General features: G+C 34.6%; 1 protein-coding gene and 1 long non-coding RNA gene across 4 annotated transcripts in view; one reads left to right on the top strand and one right to left on the bottom strand.

Annotated features, from left to right (window-relative positions):
* The window catches only part of LCAT3 (lecithin:cholesterol acyltransferase 3), a 189,902-nt gene that overhangs the window by 17,390 nt on the left and 160,327 nt on the right, over positions 1–12,185 (bottom strand). The window lies entirely within an intron of this gene.
* LOC149562316 (uncharacterized) overlaps positions 1–12,185 on the top strand; it is a 105,396-nt gene that overhangs the window by 18,382 nt on the left and 74,829 nt on the right. The window lies entirely within an intron of this gene.

The following is a 12,185-nucleotide window of genomic DNA, read 5'->3' as shown; positions in this document are numbered from 1 at the left end:
TAGCAGCAAGTATTTTTAAATTATGTTGCATATGATTATATTAAATATTAATAAATGATAGTTATTCAATTTAGGTTTGATGTAAAATATGAAAAGTTGAAAACTAATTATTGAGTTTTCACTAATATGTCAAGTAGAATCCTCCAAGAGAGACACTCCACTCCTTTTTTAACAGCTTGTGCAGTGCATGTTCTTGACTTTTTTTTTGAGGACATAGGGAAACTTGATTGGATGACTCCAATTGTGGACAATGCACGACAAGTCACCAAATATATCTATAATCACCCTTGGGTTCTAAATTTGACAAGACAATTCACTAAAGGTAAAGATACGATGCACGACAAGTCACCAAATATATCTATAATCACCCTTTGGTTCTAAATTTGATGAGACAATTCACTAAAGGTAAAGATTTGGTGAGACCCATTGTCACAAGGTTTGGTGAGATTAAGGAGGGTGATGAGGAGTCAATGCCAATGCCAAAGGCAGAAGGAGATACATCCAAGATGGAGAGTGAGTCAATAGAAATACCGAGTGAAGAGGCACAGCGATAACCAGTGCAAGGTTCCTCTTCTACGACTTTACCCTTTCCCTTATATGCTAGCAGAGCTAGAAAGAAGAAGATATGATTGTATTGATGTATTTACTTCTAATTTTGTAGAAACTATTTACTATATTGCTTCTAGCCATCAACATTCTACAGGAGAATGTGAATTTGTACCCACTTTGCATTTATATATTTCTAAACTTTGTTGATTTCTTTTGTGTTCTCATTAATTAATTAATTGAATGAATCTTCTCATTGAATTTTGCAAAAAAATGTATTTTTAGGTCCCCAAGTTTTTATTGGGGTTGGTGGGTTTTTGTTGAGTGAGAGTTTTCCATCTATGGTTATGCCTAATACCTAACTTACCAGGCTCTACACTCAAGCCTCGAATTGTAGTGCAAATTTGGTCTAAGTTCGCACCGGGTGCCAAGCCACACCCAAAGGAGTCCAAGGCTACACCTTCTTATTGCCCTTCTCACAACAAAGTGAGGCTCATTCATTTTTTCTGATGTTACATATCAACCCAGTTCCATGGCAGTCCCATTTAATGTCTCTAGAAACATCTTTTGTAAGCAATGTTACCCGAGGACACACTTTCGGTCTATTTTCAGCCGTCCTTGTCTTGGAAACGTCTTGGAGACTTGGGGACACCTAGGGGACTTTGACTTTGACTTCTAGAACAAATTAGACTTTGGCTCTCAAAGTAACACAAATTTGACATATAAATTTTGTTAATTCTTATATTTTGAGGTTCTATTATGTATAAGTACATGCTTTATCCATGTCTACTTATCAATATTTTAAGTTTCTTTGTATATTTCAATTTTCCCTATTGTTATATAGTCATCCCTATTTTGCCATCCCGGAAACCCGTTCTGTTGTCCCCTATCATCCCCCTCCCGGAAACTCGAGGGAACATATTCTGTAAATTTCCATCACCATCTTCATTTGCATCTAGATTAAAATTTGATGCCACCAATTTTTCATTAACAACCATAAAAATGACAAACACAAGCTTGCTACTTATATCTCCAATATCCTCAAATACATGGGCTTGAAATTTTTCATGGAAATAGGAGTCACTAATCCCAACATTGACTGTAATAACCCCAATTGGCTATAACTCAATCCAACATTGATCTCTTTCACAATTCAATGGTTTGACATTTTGTCAAACACTTAGCGAGCAACTCCATTAACACTGAATATATAATGTTTGGAAAGTATTTGTTCTTTGTTTTAAATTTTGCCAAGATAGAACAATTTGCACAAATATCAAATGCTGAAGTTGTAAATAACAGCTCGTCACTAAATTTTGAAACAATTCAGATCATATTTGACCAAAAATTTTAAAATTCAAATTGTATCAACTTTGCAATAAGCAACAATTATGAACTTGGTAATGGAATTACAATTCTAATGCAGCCCAAACCCATATGTCTTCACTCATGTGCCTCAATGATGCTGACACAGGTCTGCAACGATACTCATGCCAAGACCAAGGCCCCCAACTTGCACAGACGTTGCTATTGGCGTCAAATCCAGTCCATACGCAGGGCGTGATATGTATAGAATAAATGTGCAATTTGCAGGGCTGTTAGCAGCAATATCGTGGGCAGTAGTCCCACTCTAAACCGGCCAGCAGTGACACCCAGAATTCAGTCACGTTGGCTTGAATGTGCAGAAATAATATCACCCAAAACTAATAGCAGGCCACTGAAACTCAATCGCAGGTGTTTGGAATCAAAACACAAGTTGTAATGAAATCCAATCTCTGCTATAGATTGTTGCCCAGCATTCAAGAAGCTGCCAAATGATTCTTCAAAGAAAACACGGGTGCATACATAGCCACCTAGAAAGACCACTGAATTTGGAAATGAATTTCAAAGCCACTCCCAACACAAATAGATTCAAACTGTTATGAATGGAGGATTTCTGCTAAATGTAGTGGCACTGCCTTTTCAGTATGTGCTTTCCAAATGGCAGCCATCTTTTTTATATTAAATGAAATATGGATAGACATGTCCCGTAATTAGTATTTAATATAATAGTTTTTTATTTAACACATACATATTTGTACATATATAAATATCACATAATATATATATATATATATAGTGAGTTTTATTCCACTAAAACTACACTAACATTAACACTCCCTCTTAGTTAGGGAGGATAAACACAAGACCATATATTACCTCAATGTAATATATTTGATCAAATAAGATAAGATAATAATATTAATGTTCAACGAAAAACCATGAGGGTTTATGGGACCGAGCATACAAACCAAAGAGCCGGCCCAAGCAACAGCACCAAAAAGGTGACAGAGAAGAAACAAACAAAACAAGGAGAGAAACAAGGTAAGGACTAAGGATCCTTCCTTGCCACAAAAAAATCAGTAATAGAGAGACAAGGCCGTGAATGATCAAGAGCCTTAGAATGCCTCAAAAGATATTCAACATCTCGATATCACATTTCATATCATGAGTATTGGCCTTCAGAATATCAACAAATGATATTCATTAAATACTTTTAGTAATGATGTTGGGACCAATGACATTCTAATTGTCATATCATATGACATTCACCATATGGTGTTTGAGCAATGGCCTCCTGAATGTTGAGTTGCAAGATATTCACCAAGTATTGTGAGTAATGGCTTCCTGAATGCCATCTCATATGATATTCACCAAATACTTTGTGTAATGGCCTCCTGAACATCAATTTGCATTACATTTTACTCAAAATGTTAATGAGTTATGTGCACGCGTGTTCTCATAATCCTTACCATATGAACATCCACCATGCAAAGTAATATTATATCATGATCTAGATAAACATCCTAAGATGTCCTTCATAATAGAAAATTAAGTTATTATGTGATCGTCACCTTTCAATAACTGTCATCACTTCCTCATGTACATAGGGGGCAAGCCCATTAAAACCATGTAGTCACACATTAATTTTTAGACTTCCTTTGAATATCAATCTAATGAGTTCCTCATCCAATGTTGCCTATAATGAAGTGTCAGACTCCCTTTGAATCTAATATCAATCTCCCTTTTCCTACAAGAACATACTCGGAGAAAAAAAAAAAAGATCAAGGAAAATAGCTCTTATTATATGTATATAAGTATGAATAATAGATTAACTACAAAAAGTAAATAAAAGTATTTTTCAAGATATAATAATCAAAAAATATCTCTCCCCTTATCTTGAGTTCCACTTAATATCTTTTAGACATAATATCAAATGAAGCACTTACATATTTCTTATAAATATTTCTTTACTCTTGCGTACACTTTTACATTTCATTATCACTTATAACCCTGTACCTCTTTTCACATTTTTCTCCGCAACCATTCTTATTGGCCTTACAATATGATGGGTCCAATTTATACACTTACTCCACGATGCTTCCACAATGGTCAAAATATAGTCGTTCCACAATAGTCACCTTTATTATGTTTTGATTATCTATTGTTTTTCTTCTTATTATAAACTCTGCCTTTCTTAGTATTCTACATATGTGGTGGACCCACCCTTCACTACTCGATCCACATGCTGAATAGTTTGCATATAGATGTATTTTCCTATTCACAATTCACCTGTATAGAGACAAAGAGGATTACTCCAAATCCTTTGCTTTACGATTTGGACTTCCTCTGTGCCACACTAGTTTTGATCTCTACTTGGGTTCAAGTGCAAATTGAAGTGGTTCAATGCAAATCGCATCGAGCAAGTTGGATGTCACACAAAGACAGCATTCATCTTTTGCTTTTGTTCACTTTATCAATTGTTTGATGAAATGGTTGATCGACTTTGTTGTTCATCTCCAAAACAAGGAAGAGAAAAATGATATAATTTCTTGATTGTATGTTAATCAAACATTAATATGGCTTACTCTATCACTGAATGCATTCTTCTCATTCCTCTATTTGTGTATGTGTCATTCTTTTCCTTATATTTATCTCTCTTGTTGGTTCCTAGTAAACAATGACCAGATATAATGATTCTTTGTTGATATCCTCCTACTAGGCTTTACTCGGATACCATGTTATGAATGGAGGATTTTTGCTAATTGTAGTAGCACTGCCTTTTTGGTATGTGTTTTCCAAATGGCATCCATCTCTCTTATATTAGATGAAATATGGATAGACATGTCACTTTATGGGACATGTCTATTCATTAGTATTTAATATAATAGTTTGTTATTTAACACACATATTTTTGTATATATATAAATATCACACACACACACACACACACACACACAACTTCAGTGAGTTTTATCCACCTGAAACTACACTAAAATTAACACAAACAATGTCAATTTCAAAATTCGAACCACCATAATAATGAACTCCAACTTCTCATAAACAATGTCACAATAGAGAAGTAACAATTGCAATACATCAGCTACAATGGCATAGATGTATCAAGGAGAATCAATCTCCATGCAATGTCACCAAACCCTTATACTTTAGCAAGGGCACAAAAATCCACAAACTCAAAAATGTCACAAAGACAAAGAAAAGCCAAATAGATAATCAAATGATCAAATGTTTTTCCCATCAAATGGGCTCATATTTATAATCTCCAAATGGCACCAATTTCCCAAATTTAACTTCACTTAAGAACTTCCTCAACACAACATCATTTTATAACATTAGATATTTTAAAGTGTCATATAATATAATTTATTAACTTCTTTTGGCTCCCAAAAATGACTTTTTCCACCATAACATAATATTCTAACACACAAAGCCACTATTTCTTGTAACTGCGATCTAAAACTTTTCAACCTAGGTCCAACGAGCTATCAAACTGAGGTGACCAACATACAACACCAACAAAAATAGCAACCTCGTCATATTTAGATGAATAATAATAGTTCACTCGTCATGCAAAAACAACTGAAGAAGCCTCAAAATCGAAATCTAACAACATAAGAGTGATCCTGATGAAGAAAGGTGATGAATGAACTTAACAGGGTGACATACAATAAATAGAAGCTCCCTCCAAGATTTTTGGATCCCAAACCAAAAGCCCAAAATAAAAATTCAAAGCATCACTCAACTCCTCTAACTCAATTGAGCTCATCGAAACCAGCTGACTTACTATAAATAGTAAGCCCCTCAAAATTGAGCCAACACTCGCCATAGGCTACTGGAAAGCCTAATAACTTCGCAACTAAGACCCTCAAATCTCACTATTAGCTCACGAGAGTTGTGATGATGAACTGATCAAGCTAGTTGCAAGAACCTGCTAGAAGTGGGGACATTACATTGACATAACGAGAGATGAAGAATGCAATAGGCAATTATTCACTCCATATTGCACTATTGTTGCTAAACTGTGACCTATCCCTATGCTGTTTGATTGAGTTATTTTAAATGATCCATTGTGGCACCCCAATCATCCCCTATATTCTATCATGGTTACCCTCTCAATCTACAATGTATAGCTCAAGGGAAAGGAATCTATGCCAAGGGATTTTCTAAGCCCACTTGCAAAAACTTGAGTGGAAAACTATGTTGTACAAACATTCATGTTATCCTAGGTGTATGCTTCAGCATGAGTAAGTATAAACATTTCATTGTTAAGTTTTAGGATTTCATTATTTTTAGATTACATACATTTTTGTTATTTTTTTATGCTATACTTAATAGTTAATACAGTTTATTGACAGTTTTCCTTCTTATTTTCATTGTGTAATGACATTTTGAGACATGAATATTATAATTTTTGTATTAATGAATATGATATATGAGCTATTTTATTTATAATTTTATTGGCAATTATGAGTTTTTTTACTATCACTCTTCTTTTTATATTCATAACTTTGTTGATAACCTTGATATTTGAATGTGTGTGTACAGGGGAACCCATAACCATACCCAAGGGGAAAAAAGTCGTATCTGCAATGCCCAAACCCCATACTGACACCCAAGCCCGGACCTGAATTGACTTACTGACTAAATCAAAGACAACAACAATTTTGACATTTGTAGCATTGCACCACAAATGTGGTGATAAATTTTTTGCCTTTTGATTAATTTTGTCAAACAGTTTGCTTGACTAATCTAATTGATGTCTCCAATGTTTGTATGCAAAGATTGTTCTTTCTTATTGCAGTTTTGTATTCCAATTTGGTGCAGGGTTATGTAATGCCAAAATGTAATGGACATTCACATGCAATCAAGGTTAAAAAACGACAACTGCAGTATGATTAATTTTTGCTATTGAAATTTGAATATAATCTCTTTCAAATATTATTTCTTAGTGGACAATTTCCAATATACATGATCTTGACTTTTGAATTGAACAAGAGAACACAGAGAATTAAGATCCTTGCTGCTATAAGTCCAAGAGCATACCAAAATCCATCCAGTGTAGTGCATTGAATATCCTCAACAAATTTAAAATTTATTTTCAGTCACAACCAAACACTCGCCAATGCATACCTTGCTGCTACAGCTCTGAGAATATACCAAGATCACCTTGAGATATTCATTGAATATCTTCAACAAGTCTGCAATTTAGTTTCAGTCACAACCAAACACTAACCAATGCATACCATTCTTCCTTCACATTGAAAATGATCCATAAAGTTCTGCACTATGTACACTCGGTACTAAAAAGGCTAAGGATGATATGAAAATGTAAACTGAGTACTCCTGTGGCTTCTTTACACACTGATCAGAAACACAGAAATATTAAATCTGCAATTTCTCCCCCTAGGAATCAACCAAAAGCTGCAGATGCTCTAATCTCAACATCAAATATCAGATAATGCTTTACACATGCAATGAACACTAACTCAACCAGCACAAAACCCTATTACAGAACATGGCATCTATATATTACTTCGCCTAACAACTCTTTATATAAAGAAGTTTAAATCCAAGTTGCTGAATTGGGAATGGAAATGGGTATGCGTATGTACATACGAAACACTGGTGCGTCAGAATTTTTAGGGAGGGTTGGGTACATTTTTGGTACATTGATACACACACACACACACACACACATATAGCTAATAGAATTTAGAATATCATAAACCAATACATATGCTGAACAAAACCATTACAAATTTCAAAATTCGAAATATATTATTCTAATATAAATTCATGTTTTTGTGTCTAAAAGATCAAACTAGAACCACTAAACATTTCAGCATTTTAAAACACAAATCCTAGATGTATACCCACAAGAGATTCGTTTCAGAATCTAATTCCAGTATCTGTACCCGGAATTACCCTGAAATATCCAATGATTCAGCAACTTAGCTTTAAACTTCCATATTGTTTATCAATCTCCATCACCCAGCTATGGGAATTCATATGTGAAGATACTCAAACCAAAGATGATTTGGGTTTCCGAACAAAACTACCAAGACCGCCAAAGCTCTCAAGCTTCTGAAAGAGAAAATAAAAGAAACCAAGTATATCTTGATTAAACCTCTCATTGTTCTTCTATAGCCCACTGTCAAGAAACTTGGCTTTCCCTCTATTTTTCCTCTTGATTCTCTCTTTCGTCTTTTTTATTTCCCCTCTTTTTTAATTTAAGTTGAATTTATGGAAATAATGATAAAGTGCCTATTAAATTTTCACTTGAGATTTAAGTCATTTTATCAAGTAAATGGCATAGTCACCCTTATTATTTACTTTGAAGGAATAATATTAAATAATTAGATTAATTACTTTTATGACCTCATTAAATATTTAAATTACAAGATCACATTTGAAGGGGCATTATAGTTCTCCCTTCCTAGAAACTGCTTGTCCTCAATGAACCAAAACCTATAGGATGATATAAGAATCCCATATAAGCTTGCAGAATGCTTCACCATATATCCATTGTACATAATTGATACATCAAAATACAAGAACTCTGCCAAATTTTGTCATACTACAAAACAATCCACACATTGTAGAAATTCATGGATCCCAAAGCCAATACCAAACTCTATCAATCCCAATATTGGATGACTTTTGCCAACTGTCCACATGTATTCCAACATAAAGACCATCACATAGAAGTAAATTAGGAGTTATGAAAGCTACGAATTCCCCTTTCAAAAGAGAAAGTATCTTTTCCCATTGAGATGTATGTAATCTTTTACATCAGCCATCCTTCCATTTCGTGTGTATCATTGAGGAAATGATTAAGTCATCTATATGAGGGCTGAAGAAAATTGGCGTGCATACCTTCCAATGCAATTACAATGGAATGCATCAATTGGCTCCATTGGAAATTATAAACAAACACAAAGTTTCAATAACTTTTTATCCTCAACCCATGTGAATTTTATACCAGAAATGAAGAAAAAAAGAAAAACAAAGTAATGAAAAGATAGATGCAACAAATACTCTGGGAAAACCAACCAACTTGGGAGAAAAACCTAGCCACAAGTATATCACTTATATATATAATGAAAGAGCAGAAGACTGAAATACAATTTAGCTAAACATTATACAGAACTGATGCAATGATAATAACACCACTCTGCCAATGTGAATATGCACACTGCAGACTATAATCAATTCCCCTCAGTATCGATCTCCTTCAAGAAAAGTATCAATTTGTGTATATATGTGAATGCCTTCTCGAAGAATAATAAACTTGCCTTGACCCCTTGTGTCTTGACAATGAAGGGTCAACCTCTTACAACAAAATGACATTACAAAGTGAGGAGGCGTCTTTTTTTATTTGGCTTCAATAAGATATTATTTGAAATGAAGTGTTACTACACTAGAATCGACCCTATTATTTATTTATTTATTTTGAACACAGGAGAGAAAGATTACTGATTTCAATTATGACATCAACACTACCTCTTAGCGAGGGTGGTATCTTTCTAGAAATCCATGTCATGGAGTTTCTCAACATGACACTCACAATGGCTACACCCATAGAGTTTATCTCGGAATCTCTCAATGTGATAATGTCATGGCATCACTCAAAATGACATCCACCATGGCTACTCCCATGTGTGAAAAGAAGCATGTGCACAAGTGTTCATCACGAAGTCACTCAACGTGATGTTGTCATATAGTCTCTCAACGGTAAGTCCACCAAAGCTACTCCTACGAGTGGAAAGAGCAACATCTCTTAGAGGGCTTTAACCTTCATATTTTTATCACAAAGAAATATGCATTTTAGCAAATAGCAAGGTATTGATGTTGAGACTCCCTCTCAACAAGGGCAGCATTCTCCATAACACCAAACTTGTCTTTAAAATGTGCAAATTTCCCTCTAGAGAGAGGTTTGGTGAGAACATCAATTGTTTGTTCATCAATGCGAATGTACTTGGGTTGAATTGCTTTCCTTAGTACTATATCTTTGATGTAATGATATTTGATCTCCACATATTTTATCCTATCATGAAATACTATATTAACAAAGAGCTCCACATAGCTATGATTATCACAACGAATCACAGTTGGCTCAAATGTTTGACCAAACAATCCTACAAGGAGCTTCCGATGTCATGTTGCTTCTCAAGTTGTTACACATGCTGCGATGTTTTTAGCTTCTGCAATGCTTTGTGCCATAGAAGTCTGCTTCCTGCGACAAAAGGAAATAATGGCAAACCCCACACTAAAACATACAGAGATGTATTTTCTATCAATTACACCCTCAGCCCAATCAAAATCAAAATAACCTTTTTAATTAAGAACTTCACAGGAAGTATATCTCAAGCCATATCCCATTGTGTCATGCAAGTATCTCAAGATATGCTTTGCTGCAACTAGATAAATTTGTCTTGGCTCACACACAAACTGACCGAGAGCATTCACTACATAACAAAAATATTTGGTCTAGTACTAACTAGATACATCAATGATCCAATCAATTGTACGTACATGATGAGATTTACCAAAACTGAGCTAGCTGAGGAATCACTCAACTTCTTCAAATTGTTTTCATAGGTGTATACATAAGACTTGCAACCCATCATCCCAAATCTCTTCAAGATATCTATGTTGTATTACCCTTGACTAAGAATAATCTCATTGGGTCTTTGCCACACTTCTAGCTCAAGAAAGTAATGCATAAGACTGATATCCTTCATATCAAACTCAGAGACTAATTCTTTCTGGCATTTAACAATGAGATGATGTACTCAAGTAAGATATAAATCATCAACATACAAAACCAATATTAAAGCCTTACCATCAACTAGCTTTAAGCGCAAATTGAAATTTACATCATTCTCAGTGAATCCCTAGCTCATCAAGTATTGATCAATCCATTTATACCATGCACAAGGTGTTTTCTTAAGTTCGTACAATGCCCTTCTTCAATCTACAAATATGAGACTCATGTATCGCACAACCATCTCGTCGTTCCATGAACACATCTTCTTCAATCACACCATTAAGAAATGCAATTTTTACATCCATTTGATTCAACTTCTAGCCTTTAGTTAATGCAATAGTAGTAATAGTCTTGATAGATGTATCATGAGCAATAGAAGCAAATCTCTCCAAGTAATTTATTCCCTCCTAAGAGAATCCTCTTGCCACAATCTTGCTTTGTACTTCTCAATGTTCCCATTAGTTGCATGCTTGATCTTGAAAGGCCATTTTGGAACACAATTGTTTTTCCTTCAAGCCTTGGTACAAAATCCCAAACATCATTCTTGATTATAAATTGCTATTCTTTTGTCATAGAATCTTTCCGCACTTGCTAATCAGATGCCTCTTCAAAGCTACAAAGCTCAGATTTAATAATGTGACCCATTAATGCCACATACTTGGCAACTTCTGCATTCTTTTGCTTTCCTTAAAGGTACCACAAGGAGTTGCATACTTTTTTGCTTCTTGCATAGTATGTCTAGCCCATAGAGGTCTCTTTAGACCTATAGAAATACTAGTCGGTGCCTCAATTGGTTCTATGTGGTCAACTAGATCAATAGTCTCTTATGATCCAATAGACTCACTTTGAATCTTGGGACAATGATCAAGAGAAATGTTCATATCCAGAGATGTCTACTGATCTTTGTCGTCTATCTTTGTGGAAGATACTTTTGATCTTTTGGCAACGACTTGACCTTCGAAAGATACATCCTTACTAGCCTCAATTTGTTTCTACCCTAAAATCCAAATCCTAAAGGCCTTTGAAGACTCATTGTAACACAAAAATATTCAATTCCTACCCGATGGTTCTAGTTTAGATCTTTTATTTTTAGGCACATGAATATAAACAGACACATCAACCTTAGATTTCACAATAGTGAAGGCCTCTTCAGGAGTTAAGCTTTCCAATATTTGATAAGGGCTTTTGTTCTGAACATGCACAATATTTCTAGAAGTTTTTTCCCAAAGAAAAGTTTGTAGATTTTGATCAGGAGTCATAGCTTTGGCTGCCTCAACTATGGATCTACTTTTACTTTTGGCAACTCTATTTTGTTGAGGGTTATATGGAAACCAAAACTCCCTCTTGATCCCTACCTCATTGCAGAAATTCTCCATAAATGCAATCTCCATTATCAGATCTCAAAATCTTGATCCTTTCTTGGACATGTTTTCAGCTTGAGCTTAAATTTTTTTTGAATTTATAAAGTACTTCTTCAAACTCCTTATATTTCAAGAAGTAAATTTAAGCCCTTAGAGAATAGTCATCA

The sequence above is a fragment of the Cupressus sempervirens genome, chromosome 4 (assembly GCF_028749045.1).
Source record: "Cupressus sempervirens isolate cs-2001-9-10 chromosome 4, ASM2874904v1, whole genome shotgun sequence".
In the NCBI taxonomy this organism is placed as follows: Eukaryota; Viridiplantae; Streptophyta; class Pinopsida; order Cupressales; family Cupressaceae; genus Cupressus; species Cupressus sempervirens.
The sequence above is the reverse complement of the archived record's forward strand: the minus strand, read 5'-3'. Positions and strand labels throughout refer to the sequence as shown.